Source organism: Rhincodon typus, chromosome 1, assembly GCF_021869965.1.
Source record: "Rhincodon typus isolate 14 chromosome 1, sRhiTyp1.1, whole genome shotgun sequence".
Taxonomy (NCBI): domain Eukaryota; kingdom Metazoa; phylum Chordata; class Chondrichthyes; order Orectolobiformes; family Rhincodontidae; genus Rhincodon; species Rhincodon typus.
In genome coordinates, this window is record NC_063332.1 from 97,629,713 (window position 1) to 97,646,152 (window position 16,440).

At 41.3% G+C, this 16,440-nt stretch overlaps 1 pseudogene; it reads right to left on the reverse strand.

The window, feature by feature from the left end:
• Positions 1-8,990, reverse strand: part of LOC109917600 — a 58,590-nt pseudogene extending 49,600 nt beyond the window's left edge.
• Positions 8,991-16,440: the final 7,450 nt, after the last annotated feature.

The window sequence follows — 16,440 nt, forward strand, 5'->3', positions numbered from 1 at the left end:
ATGTGGTGATGAGCAGCCGTCTTGAACTTTGGCAGTCCACCTACGGTAAGGTAGTCCCACAATGCCATCAGGGAGGGAATTCCAGGATTTTGACCCAGTAACACTGAAGGAATGGTGACGTATTTCCAAGTAAAGATGGTGTGGGGCTTGGAGGAGAGCTTGTAGGTAGCGGTGTTCCCATGGGTCTGCTGTTCCTGTCCTCTAGATGGAAGTGGCCATGGGGTTGGAAGGTGTTATCTAAGGATTTTGGTGAATTTGGAACTAGAATCAAAGAACCGCATCCATCATGGAACTAGAGGACTCCTGCTTACTTAACACTTTCACTGTCACATGTATTGATAATTCTGTTTTGAAACATGATGGATTGAAATGTTGTTCTTAAAATTGTGCCAACTAGCTTCTAGCATCAAACTCAAATCTGCTGTGTCAATTTGTTCACTGTAATATTTCACTTTCTGAACACATACATTTTAAGTGTGTTGTACTGCTCATTTTTGTTTGCAGTTTTTACTACTTATTGCAATTTGGATGATTCTTGTCACCTGACTAGAGGATAGGAATGAAAAACACATGGGGCTAATCAAGCAAGTGGTTTTGTCCTCAATGGTGGGGATCTTGTGCTATTGTGCTATTGCCCAACTTGGAGCCAGAGGCCCTGGTCCAAGTTCCATCTGCTCCAGAGGTGTGTGATAACATCTCTGAACAGGTCAACTAACCTGTCAACCTTCTTGATTGTTATTGGAGCTGAACTCCTCTAAGCAAGTGAAGAGTATTCAATCACACTCCTGGTTTGTGCATTGGAGATGGTGGGCAGCCTTTAGGGAGTCAAGAGGTGAGTTACTCATCACAGGATTCCTAGCCTCTGACCTGCTCTTGTAGCCATAATATTTGTTTGGCTGGTCCAGTTCAGTTCCTGGTCAAAATTAATCCCACAATGTTGAAGGTGGGGAGATTGATAGCAATGCCATTGAATGTCAAGGGTTGATTAGTTTCTGTCATTGGAGATGGTACATATACATGGTAAATGTAAATTGCCACTTCCCAGCTAAAATCTGGATATTGTCCAGGCCTTGCTGCATTTAAATATCATCTGCCTCAGTATCTGAGGAGTCACAAATGGTGCTGAACAATCAGCAAACATCCCCAGTTCTGGACATATAATAAGGGGAAGCTGAAGGTGATTGGACTTAGGACAATAGCTTGAGGACCTCCTGCAGCTATGTCCTGGAGCTCCAGGATTTTGGATTGACCTCCAAAAAACACAGCCATCTTCCTTTTGTACCATATATGACTTCAACCAGCGGAGAGTTTTACCCTTGAATGCTATTGACTCCAGTTTTACTCGGACTCCTTGAGGCCACACTGACTCAAATACAACCTCAAAGCCAAGTGCAGTCTCTCTTACCTCACCTTTGGAATTCAGTTCTTTTGTTATTGTTTGAACTAAGGCTGTAACGAGGTCAGGACACAAGTGCTCCTGGTGGAAAACAAACTGAACATCAGTGAGCAGCTTCAGCAAGCACTACTTATACCAGGGTTGATGACACCTTCTATCATTTTTCCTGATGAAAGAGAGTAGACTGATGGGGCTGTAATTGGTTTGGTTGGATTAGATTGTGCATTGTAAACAAAGGTACAAATTGCATTGGCTAGTTAGACAAAGTTTCGAGATTGCCAGAAGCCAGGGATGGCATATTTGGCTCCATTGGTACCTCAAACTAGACTTCTCTATTTTTCATCCAGGACTCCATAGAGTCAGCAGCTTGGAGGATGCCCAATGCACTCACTAACACTGACCCAATCAGAACCATTTCCTTATACAACTGAGTTATTTACCTGTTGGACCCTCAATGTACTTTAATTTAGAAAGAAAATGTGTTGATGCCAAGTAGCACTGAGACGAAAAATGCAGAATGGTCAGAGTTAGGATGCTTTTGGCAAAGTCAGGGTGAATGGTTTGTAGGAGATTTTTTGAACGGGGCAGAATATGCCAAAGTGGAGGAATTTAGGGCTGGAATTTGAGGGTGGGAATAGAGTTGCTGAAAGATAGCTGCCAACAGTGGGAGTGGGAAATGAGAATAGCTCAAAGTTTAAGGAGCAGCAGATCACATGGCCCCAATAAACTACAGGACATTTGAAAAGGGTGAGGAGGTTGAAAATGTGATTGAAGATCCTGGAATAAAAGCAGGAAGTGCTTTTAGAGAATATTGTTTTAAGAACAAGTATTTTTGTAGATACTATTAATGTATCTTACCTGTCCATATTTTAAAAATATATTCTTGGGATTTGAGCAGCGCAACAAGACAAACGCACATATAATGACCTATCCAATCCAAAGTAGAAACTTGTTGAACTGAAAATGTTAACTGTGTTTATCTCTCCACAGATACTGCCAGATGTGCCAGGTTTTTGCAGCACGACAGATCTCCTGAATTCTCTGCACTTTATGTTGTGTTGGTTTGCTTGGTCTCTGGGAACATGTGGAGGACTCAGGATCACAAACCTTTTCAGTGTGGAACAGGCAACACAGCACTTGATTTTTCTTTGGCCTTTATACGCACAAAGGTTGAGTAGAACTTGTCTTTGTGAGATAGTAGTATCAAAACAAGGTAATAGTGAGACTGCAATACATCTCCCCGATCTTGATTTCCATTGCTTTCAATAATTCAGAGTGATGTGAAACAAGTGGCTGACACATGATTGTGTTTTGCACAATCACACAAAGCTAAAATTGATTCCAGTGGGTAAAATTGGAGACTATAGTTTATTCACACCAACACTTGACTGTTTGTTCCACAGCTTTTCTCTTGCACTGGAAGATATAAATCATTGCATTCATTTTACACTACAGTAATATAATAATTAATTTGTTTTGATCAATTTGAAAGCAATTATCACATCATTAATAAATCCATCATGCTTTGATATTTCTGCTTGAGTCTTACTCTGACAACTGCAATCAATGTAACTACAATTGTTTTGAGAAAATGAGTAATGACTTCTATAGTCAACAGAATAGTCTTAAAGATGGAAACAATGCTGAGCTTGTGGAGATGCAATTATTTATAAAATACAAATTTATTGAAACCAGTCTCGTGTCTGCAGAGATTATATGGCATGCTTGCGCCTGCTTCTGCATGATTAATACATACTTAAAACTGCAAAGGCCATTGAATTCTCTGAGGATGAATAAGTATATTTGGTCTATTACAGTCAATTGAAAAAAAAAGAACTCTGAAATTCATTAAATATTTGGTAGGTCTGTGGAACCATGAGTAGGCCATTATTAATGGAGAATGAGCATGCTAATAATCAGTACTGGAAGATCAAAGTTATCAAAAGAATCATTTGAAATACATGTGAATATTTCAAGTTCATAATGAAAATATTGTGGGATTTCTGCAGTGCTAACATTTGAGATGCAGTAATGAGACTGGCTGCCATAAGTTGGATGACTGCCATTCTCACCAAGGGGAACTTTCAGGTTAATGCCTCACCTAAAAGAATGATGTAATCTTGAATCTGCTGTTCAGTGTGTAAACAGAAAGGTCAAAAGATAAAATGCATTGGAAAATAATGAATAGCTGCTGGGCTGTAATAATGGCAACGTAACAGTGTATTTTAAAGTTGTGGGATCATATTTTTTTAACTCACTTCTAGGAAAATTCAAATTTGACTGATCATTTAATTTTACGTCATGGGAGTGAACTTGGTTCAGGATGGAACTTCAACTTTAAAAATTCTGTATCATATCATAAACTTCCTTCATCACATCCACATTAAATTTTACTGAAGATGGGAGAAGAGACGTAGGTGACCAATCCACTGCTAGGAGACAGGTTGGCAACTTTAAACTTCATAGTGAGTCTACAAGTTACCAGGGCAACTAGGAAAGGGCAATAAATGGTGGGATAGTATTGACTGCCACATCTCCCCCCAAAAAATAAAAGCCTCCTTTTTTTTCTACCATTTCAATCTTAATGCTATTTGGGTAGGTTTCTAGAGGACTGCAAGATCATGGACAAAGTTAATTATCTGGGGTCCACTGTGAGATCAGATATCTGGCCTTAGACCCTCATGTTTTACCTCCACCTACAACATGCCCTGACCCATCCTGCTGGAGACCTCTGATCTCCTCCCAGAACCTTCACCCCCTCCCCCCACCACCACCCACCCACCAAGTCTTCTGACCTTTCACACCTGCATATCCTTCACATGAGCTTCAACCTCCAACAGAAATCTACAACATTCCCCATAAGGGTCCAATCACCGAGGCAATAGATCTTCCACACTGCCCCAATGACAGGGCCTCCAATCTTGCCCACACACCCCTACACTAGAATTTCCAATTTTATCACCCACCAAGACAGGTTCAAACCCTGACCTTAGGGCATAGCTTTGCCCCCGCTTCCGTCAAATTGAAACACCGTAATGCGATTGATCCATGTTCCCCATCACTCCATCAACCCCACCCTCCCCACTCCTCAAAGGCCTGATGTTATGGTTTTCTGTAAATCTCTCCTTTCCTAACTGAAGGAAAGTCTATTATCAAAACTTGCCTCTGTGTGAAAAACTTAATAAATGACACACTTTGCTCACAGAGGAGCTAAAACATGACATACCCAAACTGTTGTGATTCCATTCTCATCTCCTGATGGGCTGGATTTCAAATTACCTTGACCTAATGTTTCTGAAAGGACATGATCGTACCGGTTCTGATTCGCTGACTACAAGAGATGGTTCTGCACTTCTGATGAAAGGTCATTGACCTGAAATGTTAACTCTTTCCCTCCACAGATATTGTCTGACCTGCTGAATATTGAATTGATTTGATTTATTTATTGTCACGTCTATCTTGTTACAAAATACTGTAAGAAGTGTTGTACAGTATCGTCACTCTCCAGAGCCATCTTATAACACAAAAACAAACTGAAACATAAATATAAAGGCAGAAAAATGAAGAAATAATGAAAGTGTCCCACCTTACAGTCCTTCTTGTTGAGTGCTCCATCATAGGCCATGGGCTTGGTGGCCAGGCATGAGTCCTCTATGCTGCACTGGAACAAGCGTTGTCACTCTTTGGTGCTATCTCGCCTCCACCATACCCCTCGCCACTGAGTCTTCATTGGACCTTACCAATGTAGATGCCACTGATGCTGCTGGGTACTGAACCGGCCCAAACCCAATTCCACCACACCTTTAGTCCACGTTGGGCCCACCTCATGGACACAGTTGCTGCTGATGCTGCCGGGTCTTGTACTGGACCCAAAATCACCTGCACCACCACCTCCATGAATCTGTGCCGGATGCAGACGCTGCCAGGAATCCAAATTCACCTCTGCAGCAGCAAACCTGAGTTGGAACTAGGACTTCCTCATTGATGTAGAGGCTGCCAGGAATCCAAACCCGCCACGAGTCCACGCTGCTGGTTCCACTCACTGATGTTGTTGCTGTGAACAAGCTCTTCACCAAGTGGTAAGTAAAACAAAATAGAAAAGTAAAAATGAGAGAAGAGAGAAAAAAAAAGAAAAGAAATGAAAAGAAAAGCAGACAAAGTGGATGGGCCCAAAGTTCCAAAGCCCCACTCCACCGACATTGTCTATTAATGTTTCAAATTTTCAACTTGTTCAATATTTCGCTTTTGCATCATGAGCTACTCATCAGAAACAAGCAGGAGCATCACAAATTTATGCCAATTGGTGTTTTATCACCTAAATAAAAACACACTTATATTTAATAATTGGGAATCTATTCAAACTTGCCTTTCCTGTCAGGTTGGTAGATAGTGAGAGGACCTAAAAGTTGTCTAAAGTCAATGGGAGTCTTTCCTTTGTGGAGTCATTCATATCCTGCAATCTCATCACATTTCAGATGCCAAATAGAATATCAAATTGAAAAAAAATCTTTGTTTTATCCATTCTCCAGAATGTAGATATCACGGAGAGGGCTGGCAGGCAGTTATGCTAAGCGTATATAAAATTCAAGCTTGTTGTCTGTTGGAGCATTGTCTAGTTTGGGCAGAATTAGGAAAAATGTGACACATTTACAGAGAAGTTGATTACTAGAATAAATCCAGGGATGTAAGATTACTGTTCTACAGATAGGCCAGATGGTTTTCTTTAGTGTAGGGAAGATAAAGTAGAGATTTGATAGAAATGTTTAAAAGCAAGAATACTTTAGATGGAGTAAATGTAGAGAAACTGTTTCCAAACACTGAAAAGTCAGTAACCAACTGGCACAGATTATTTCTTAGCCAATCGTCTTGAGAGGTGGCTTGAAGAGAAATGTTTGATTTGTTGAGAGGTTAGGACCTGATAGACAGGTCTATGCAAATTCAATAGTATCCATCAAAAGGGAATTGACTACTCAAAGCAGGAAACCTCATATGGTATGGGGAAAGAAAGGGAAGGACATCTAATTGAATAACACTTTTAAAGAACTGGCATAGTTTGGATGGGTCGAGTGGCCTTCTTCCATGCTGAACAATGATATGAATCGATGATCCCTAGTTATCCTGAAAATGTATCAAATAGCATAAGACTCACCAACACAACTGACTGGCTTTCTAGGCCACTGAAGAATCAATCCTGTAAGCATGGCACTGGAGTCACATACAGGCCAGATTGGACACAGGTAGCAGGTTTAGTGAATCAGAGTTTTCTTAAGAAAATTCATCAGTTTTTACCAGGACCTGATATGTTATTTCCACATCTTTTTTAAAATGGATTCAAATTCTCACATTGCCTTCAGTAGAATTTCAGTTTGGTCTTCTTTAGATCATTAGTCCATGCCTCTGGAATATGAGCCCAGTTATCGCTATTTTACATGAAAATATCAAAGCTGTTTAAAAAGATATATAAATGAAACCAGTCATTTCTTGCTGTTTCTTCAGACTTTACAAGCAATGGCCAATCTATAAACTTCCTTCAACATCAGCAATTACATTTACAATCTCTTGGCATCCATTTGATATCTGCTGTTATAAACCTTGTTTTACATTAAAATAATGACTTCATTTGAGTTGGTTGAAGGCACATAATAAGTTCTAAAAATCTCAAATAATCTAAAAATCCCAACACACAAAAGCCAAATATTCGCATAAGTTTGCAATTTGCAAAGGTCAAAATGGAGTTGGGCTGTATATACATAGGCCATGAGGGAGAGTAAGCTTAAGTAAGTGTGAATTACCATCTGTTGAATTTACTGAAAGGTGTTCAGACAAATTCTAAATATTCAGGGGCTGATGACTAAGCTGTTAAATTCTAACATAGGAACAGGAGCAGGCTATTCAGCCCCTTGAGCCTGTTCCACCATTCAGTGAGATCAGGGCTGATTTGTGGCCTAACTCCATAAACCTGCCTTTGGCCCATATCCCTAAACACTTTTTGCTTAGCAAAACATTATCTATCTTAGATTTACAATTCAATGATCCAGCATCCACTGCCATTTGTGGAAGAGACTTCCAAATATCTATCACCTTTTGTATGTAGAAGTGCCTCCTAACGTCTCTCCTGAACAGTCTGACCCTAATCCTCGGACCATGTCCGCTAGTTCTAGGACCTCCAAACAGTGGAAATTGTTTATCTTTACCTAACCTTCTTTTCTGTTAATATCTTGAAGACTTTAATCAGGTGACCACTTAACCTTCTAAATTCTAGTTAAAACAAGCCTAATTTGTGAAATCTCTCCTCACAACTTAACCCCTGAAGTTCATGTATCATTCTTGTAAACCTATGTTGCACTCTCTCTGGGGTCAATATATCCTTCCTAATTTGGGGTGCCCAGATCTGCTCTCAGTACCCCAGTAGGGGCTAACCTGAGTATTGTATATCTGCAGCTTAACTTCTGCTTCCTTGTACTCTAGTCCTCTAGATATAAAGGTCAGCACTCCATTAGCTTTCTTGGTTATTTTCTGCACCTATTTGTGACATTTTAAAGATCTATGCACCTGAAATCCCAAGTCCCTTTGGACATTCACCGTATTTAAATTCATACCATCTTGGAAGTACCCTGCTCTATCCTTTGTCAGGCCAAAATGGATAACTTCGCACTTTCTTGCACTGATCTACATCTGCCACAATTTTGCCCATTCACTTAGTGTAAAATTACAAAGGGATTTTGATAGACTATCATTTACAATATCTATTATGCTGCCTAACCTTGTGACAGCAGTAAATTTGGATGTCTACTTTTCTATGCCATTATCCAAGTCAATAAATAATGTGAAAGTTGAGGCCCTAATACAGATCTGAGTGAATACCATTAATCTTGTCCTGCCAACTTGAGTACTTACACCTTATCCCTATTTTCTGTCATCTACCACTCAACCAATACTCCAGTCATGTCAGTAATGTGTCCCCAATTCCTTGGACTTCTACCTTTTGTTAACAGTCTCTTACATGGGACTTTATCAAATGCCACTGCATATAAACAATATCCATAGACTTTTGCTTGACCAATACCTTACTTACTTCGTCAAAGACTTCAGTGAGGTTTGCCAGGCATGAGTGACCTGTCACGAGTTCATGCTGGTTCTCCCTGATTAACTGAAAGTTTTCAAAATGTTCAGTTGCAACATTCTTGATTATAGATTCCAACAATTTCCCCATAAATGCTCGGCTAACTGGCCAGTAATTTCTTGGGTTTCCTCTTTCATGCTTCTGAAAAAAAAACAGAGTGACATATGCAATTTTAAAATCCAGAGAGATGTCTCCTGTACCTACAGCACTCTGAAAGATTATAGTTAGGGCATCTACAATGTATTTGCCTACTTCCTTTTAACACCCTTGGGTGGAAACTATCAAGTCTCCTGTGGATTTGTCACTCTTTAAATTTTGATTACTTACCCTCATTCTCAGTATTTTACTTGCGCTAATTTTATTCAGTAACTGTTCCTGATTGACTATTAATTTCCTTGGGATTTTGAGCAAGCTATCTTCATTCTCTACTGTACATACTGACACAAAATAATTGTTCAAAGTGCCTGGCATTTCCCCATAGTCATTGAGCACATCCCACTTGCAGTCTTTAGTCGTACCCCACTTCCCCCAAATTGAAACATCATGTTGCAGTGTATTGTGTAACTATAAAATTATTTCTCATTGGATTTTGATGTCCTGGGCATGTTTCCTCTCGTAATGTCTTTTAGTAACTCTTATAAGTTGTTCTGTTGCACCATGCTGGTCTTTGTATCCTTCCCATTCAGCAGGATCTGTGCTGTTTTTTGCATTTTTGGACTAAATACCATGGTTGAGAAGAGGGACTCAATGATAATTTTTACTGAATCACTTTCAACAATGGATCTGGATCACACTTCTTTTAAATTGATTCATGGGGCGAGGCAAAATTGGCGAGGCCTGCACTATTGCCAGTCACAAACTGCCGTTGGTAATGGGCTGGTGAGCTATCTTCCGAAGCTGCTGCCATCCATGTGATACAGGTACACTCTCTGGGCTGTTTAGAAGGGAGCTCCAAAAAATTTGAGCCAGCGACAGTGAACCAGTCAGGGTGGTGTGTGACTTGGAGGGGGACTTGTAGATGCTGGTGGTCCCATGGGTTTGCAGCTCTTTGTCCTTCCAGATGGTGGAAGTTGGGGATTGATAAGGTGCTGTTTAAGGAGCCTTTAGTGAGGTATTGCTTGTAATGGCACATACTGCTGCCATTATGCACCAGTAGTGGAGTGAATACGTAATGAATATGTTCAACAGGGTGCCAATCAAGTGGGCTGCTTTGTCCTGAATGGCGTTGACTATCTTGACTCTTGTTGGAACTGTACTCATCCAGGCAGGTGGGGAGTATTCCATCTCACCCCCGACTTGTGTCTCGTAGATAGTTGACTGATTTGGAGGAGTCAGAAGATAAGTTACTTGCTCCAGGATTCCTAGCCTCTGACTTTCTCTTGTAGCCACAATATTTATAAGGCTGGTCCCATGCAGCTTCTGGTCAATGGTAACTCCCAGATATTGATGGTAGGTGATTCAGTGATGGAGATGTCATATGTGAAGTGGAAGTAATTGGATTATCACTTACTGAAGATTATTATTGCCTGGAAATTGTGTGGCGCAATTGTTCACTTCATTTATGTGTCTAAAGCTGAATTTGGACACAAACTTGCATTAGTGTCTGAGCAGTCACAATTTATTTCAAGGAATGAATACTAGCAAAGCCAGCGCTTTTTTGCCCCTTCATTGATCTGTGTGTTTTGCAAGAGGAGTGGGCAGGATGTGTACCCCAAGACAGGCAGTCAGTCAGCATCAAGAGGAGCAGGTGTGGTGAGGACCATGTGTCATTCTGTCAGAGATTCATTACAGCTGGTTTGAAATTGGTGTTGGTAAGTCTCTGTAAATGCTTGAGATCTAATCCACTCTTTTTTTAAAAAAGAAATTGAACAGGTTGGACAATCCTTACTGGGCACTGTAACAGGAAAAAATTGAAAAGTCAGCAAAGGTTTGTCAAAATTAAATCAAAACCTATATCAGGCTGTTGCTTGACTAGTCTGTGGAACAGCTCTTCCAAACAAGGCCCCAGATGTTGGTAAGGAGGACTTTGCAGGCTAAATGGGGCAGTTTGTCATTTGTCATTTTGTGCCTTGCCAGATGCCAGACAATTTTTGTTTCTTTTATACAAATTTGGAACAGTTAGACACAACTGCCTGACTAGCTGGGCCATTTCAGACATAATTTAAAAGCCAATCACATTGCTGTTGATTTGGAGCCAATGGCATGTTAGTCAGACAGGTGAGGATGGCAGATTTTCGTCCTTCGAGGACATTAGTGAATTTGATGGGATTTCATGTCAAACAAGAAAAGACTTATAGTCACAATTAGACTAGGCTTTTAAAAAAAAACCGAAAGAAGTGCGAATGCTGTAAATCAGAAATGAAAACAGAAATTGCTGGAAACACTCAGCAGGTCTGGCAGCATCTGTGGAGAGAAATCAGAGTTAACGTTTCATGTCAAGTGACCCTTCCTCAGAACTTGTGAGGAAGGGTCACCAAATCCGAAACATTAACTCTGATTTCACAGATGCTGCCAGACCTGCTGAGCTTTTCCAGCAATTTCTGCTTTTGCTTGTTATCACACAGTCTGCTATTACACGCAACCCATTGTTAGCCACCAACAGTCCCCACTTATCGCTATTCACCCTCCTAGCCACTCATTTGTCTGTCCAACTGTTCTTCTACTGTTCTTCTCTCTCTTTGCACTCTATCCCTACCTATCATTTACTCCTTACCCCCCTCCCTATCTTCTGATATAAACTGGCATTTTCCTTGCTATCATCAGTTCTGAGGAAGGGTCACTCGCTCGACCTGAAACATTAACTCTGATTTCTCTTCACAGATGCTACCAGACCTACTTGACTTTTTTTTAAGACTGGTTTAAGCCAGAGGAAATTATGTATTGTACTTAACACCTGACATGTAACAATAATTATTAAAACTCTCCAACTCTGACTTATATGTGCAGTCAAATGTTCAGAAGCACCCAGAGTACTAAGCTACAAAAAGGAAGGTCAAATTAAATTGACCTTCTTTTGATGTCAAACAATCACATATGGATCTTGTAAACTGAAGAATTGGACAGTTTCAGGCTGGGCCTGGCGATCTTTCTGGATTCTGAATTGAGACGACTTGAAGTGTCAATCGACGATCTCCGACCTATTGCTCCAGAATCAGCAGCTACTTGGTCTAACATTGGAGACGTAACCTCAGATTGTTGGATACAGGCAGAGCAAAACTTGCAGAATGGGTTATGGGAGAAGGATAAAGACACACAGACAGATAGATGGATAGATAGACAGATTGTAATTTCTCCTCTTGCTGCTACACACTCAGTCTTTCTGGCCTCTCTGGCCCTGGAAAATCAGATCATTAAAACACAAAGGGCTAGCTTGCTGTCACATGACCTTCCTTCATTGACTAGTCAGAGGCGGTAGCATAGTGGTATTGGCAGTAGGTTAGTAATCCAGTAAACTAGACTCATGCACATTTGAATCCCACTATGGCAGATCATGGAATTTTAATTCAAGAAAATCTGGAATTAAAAGACAGTCTAATGGCAATCATATAATTATTGTCAATTTTTGTTAAAACTCATCGTGTTCACTAATGTGCTTTTTAAAGAAGTAACTCTGCTGTCTTTCCTGGCCTACATGTAGTTCTAGACCAACAAGTTATTTGACTCTAAACTGCCTTCTGAAATGGCCTAGAGCACCATTGAGTTCAAGGGCAATTAAAGGAAACAAGTACTAGCTTTGTCAGTGATTCCCACATCCCATACAAGTAAAGAAAAGACAAGCTCGTAAGGATATCCTTTTACAATCATCTGTTGTGGCCAGCTGAGAGGTGAACATACAGGCGAGGCATTCTACCACTCTTTACCTGTCTGTAAGACCATAGCATGTTGGAGGCAGCACCACAGAAGCCTGGCTCCCTTTTCCTGGGTTATGCTATGCCACTCATGATTTCAAGGTGCAGTCAACCATGCTGTACCTTCATGTGAAAGATGCCTGTGGAGACACCCTCTGTGTACACTGGGGACAACTGTTTTTATGCTGTCCTGTGATGATACAGCCCTACCTGCTGATGTGACGTTGAGCTTCCTCGCTCAGGCCACGTAGATCCATTGGTTGTATTTTTGTCATTCTACAAGGATTGGGGGCTGAGGTGCAAGGCAGACCCTGGAGCAGTGCTACGAGTGAATATATGTTCCTTTGCTGAAAAGAGGAAAAAGCTGTATGGTCTTTGCTGGAAAACACTTGAATCCCCACCTCCCATTGACACTAAATCCATTCCAATGTGCAATGGAATTAAGGAGAAAAGACACCATTCCGCAAGTAATGAATTGAACATGTGAATTGTGAGACAGCCCAACCGTTTACATGATAAAACCCATAAGTAGTATATATGTGTACTATGTGGCTTCCCATGGCCACCTCCTTTAGTCATTTCCGATACCTCCCTCTCCTTCGTCAACCTCTCTGTCTCCATCTCTGGTGACCGCCTCAAAACCAACATCTATTTCAAGCCCACCAACTCCCCACAGCTACCTAGACTACCCCTCGCACCCATCTTCTGCAAGAATGCGATCTCCTACTCCCAATTCCTCCGCCTCTGCCGCGTCTGCTCACAAGATGGGGAGTTCCACTCCCAAACATCCCAGATTTCCTCCTACTTCAAGGGCCGCAACGTCCCCCCTTCGGTGGCCAAAAATGCTCGCAACCACATCTCTTGCATTTCCCACAACTCTGCCCTTACATCCCCTTCCCCCAACAAAAACAAAGACATTATCCCCCTTGTCCTCACGTATCACCCCACTAACCTCTGTACACAATGCATCATTCTCCGTCACCTACAATCTGACCCCACAACCAAAGATATATTTCCTTCCCCACCCCTATCTGCCTTCCCGAGGGAACGCTTTATCCGCGACTCCATTACTCCATTGTCTGCTCCACACTCCCCACTAGCCCCACCACCCCCGGCACCTTTCCCTGCAACCACAGAAAGTGCTACACCTGTCCCCTCACCTCCATCCCAGGCCCCAAGAAAACCTTCCACATCAGACAGAGGTTCAACTGCACATCCAGCAATGTGGCCTATTGCATCCGCTGCTCCCGAAGTGGACTCCTCTACATCGTTTTGTAGAGCACATGCACTCTGTGACAAATGACAACACCTTCCGGTTGCGAACCATTTCAACTCCCCCTCCCATTCCCTGGGTGATATGTCCATCCTGGGCTTCCTCCTGTGTCACAATGACACCACTCACAAACTGGAGGAGCAACACCTCATATTCCATCTCAGGAGCTTACAGCCCAATGGCCTAATCATAGAATTCACCAGTTTTAAAATCTCCCCACCCCTGGCCTCATCACATGTCCAACCCTCCCTCTCATCTCCGCCTCCTTGACCTGACACAACCTGTCTACCTTCTCTCCCACCTATCCACTCCTCCCATCTCACTGACCAATCCCCGCTACTCCCTACCTGCACTCACCTATCACCATCCCACCTACCGTCCCCAGCCCCACCCCTCCTCTCTCTATTTATTTCTGAGCTCCCTTCTCCTCACCCCATTTCTGAAGAAAGGTCCCGACTTGAAATGTCACCTTTCCTGCTCCTCTGATGTTGGCTGGCCTGATCACTAGCATTGTTGTGCCAGGTCACTAGGGCTTGACATCATGAATAAACATGACTGACCACCGCTGACATTTCTTTACTTATCTACCTCCAGCTTTAGTGTCTCCAATGCTATGTCTACGTCCTTGTTTGCCCTAGGCTCCATTTTCCATATTTTAAACTGCAGTGATATTATTGAGTGGAAATTTCCTTCATAAAGAACTGACTGCCTAAAGAGTAGAAAACTGCCTGCATCATGTGTTATTAGTATATTGCTGTTCTGACCCATTGCAAAATATACAGGCAGACAACAGTGTGAGAGATGCAAAATCTCAGTGCTATCAAATTCTATGTACTGGCCATCCTCAACAGCACTTCCATGAGCAGGTCACGAACTGTGATCCTCCTGCTCAAAAAGAAGAGTAAATCCACTCTTGCATTAAATTATTATTTGATGGGCAAGAGTTTTTGGCTGGCAGTGTTTCCTACCCCACCATCCAAACACTTGGTGGAATGTTAATTAACTGGATATGGGCCTTAAGCTCCTCTGCTTCAGACAGCTTAATGGCTGGCAACTCTATAGTTCCAGCAGTGCCAGTGGCAGCAGTGACCAGACCTGGGACTACTAACAATCCCCAGATTCTGTCCTGGAGTCCAGTAACAGGTAAGAATGGAGGGTCCACTAGTGGTCCTCACAGAGATGCAGAGAGGGGATGGATGTGGGGCTGGGTGGCAAATGGCCCGTATTTAGACTTGCTTAGTCTTGGTCCTATCCAGGACAGAGGAACTATGAGCAGTAATTTGAGTCCACCCCAGGTGGAGAATGTTATGCGCCTCCCTGACTTATAACCCATCAGTGGGAACCTAAAATTCCTCCTCTTGTGTGAATGGGTATAATGTTTGTTATCGACCTGTGATATACTGTGAGGGAAAACCACAAAAGATCTGTGATAGTTTAGGACAAATTTAGGACAAATTGCAGTGAATTCAGTTTAAACAACCATGTGTAAAAATCTTTTTAAATAAACATGCTAAAACAACGAATAAAATGTACCTTTGATAATGAAATGAATGAAATGTAAGGTAGTCCCAGAAATACGCAGAGGCGTGTATATTGGTTAAACAGGAACTTGCGCATTGAGTGATAATGAATTGGAATGCTGAGCAAATGTGTTTGTGGGCTTGTCTTTCATGACTCTGGGATAACTCAGGCTCTCCGTTCTAAGTCCTGCAAGGTAGGAAATATCAGTTTCTTATTTTAAGGTTGCTGATAATTCAACTTGAAAGGAGTTTCTCAGTTAAAAACAGCCGATCCAATTCCACAGAACTGTTGCTTTTGATTAAAATTTGTGATGACAGAGTGTGTTGTGTAAAATTATAAAATGGATGCCAATTGAAAAAGAGTTTTAAAGCACAACAGTACCAGGAGGCCCCAATATCCCCAGCATCTCAAAGTAAATAAAACTGAATGATTTGTACAAAATATTGCATTAGCTTGACTGAATTAATAAAAAATGGAGGAAATCTGAGAAGGAATCAGAGGATTTTCAGGCATTATGCATTTCCACTTCATACTTTTCTGACGATTGAATTCAATGCTGATAAAAATCAGTAGTTTTCTGTTCCAATTCAATGCATTGGTCACATTTAATTCTTTGAACTATCTTGGAACAGTCAACAGTGTTTTCATGTCAGTCAGCTGGTCATCAGTTAACCTCACTGCTGAATCTCTGTTTAATGTATTGGATCACAATCAAACTTGGGCCTCAAGCCAAAAGGAAAGTGGAGAAGTTTCAGAATTATTTTCAGCGTGGGCCCTGTTCAGAATTTAAGCACTTAATAACGTGTTGCTTCTGATGGCAACAAATTTAAGTAACAAACATGTGCATCTGTGTTTGAAGAAATGCATTTGGGAAATATCAATTATTCATCTACAGAGCCACAAAGTTCAAAAACTCTAACCATACACTTGATCATCATTAGAACAATGGCTTCTAATGGGTGCTACCAACTTTCTGAAGATTAGAATGTTATACAGATAAGTTACGCTTTTCATGAATATCTATAATATTTCGAGCAAATCAAATATCACTTATCAAAATATGTGGCTTATAAGGAAATATTTATGGACTCTTATGATATGTTTTCACATATCTTACTGTATGTTATTGAAACAATGTGCCTGTAATTATATATGAAAGAAATTTTATATTGAGTTTCTGATAGGGAAATTGTAGAAACTCTGGTAGGTCTTATCAAGGTGCAGAGCTGGATGAACACAGCAGGCCAAGCAGCATCATAGGAGCAGGAGGGCTGACGTT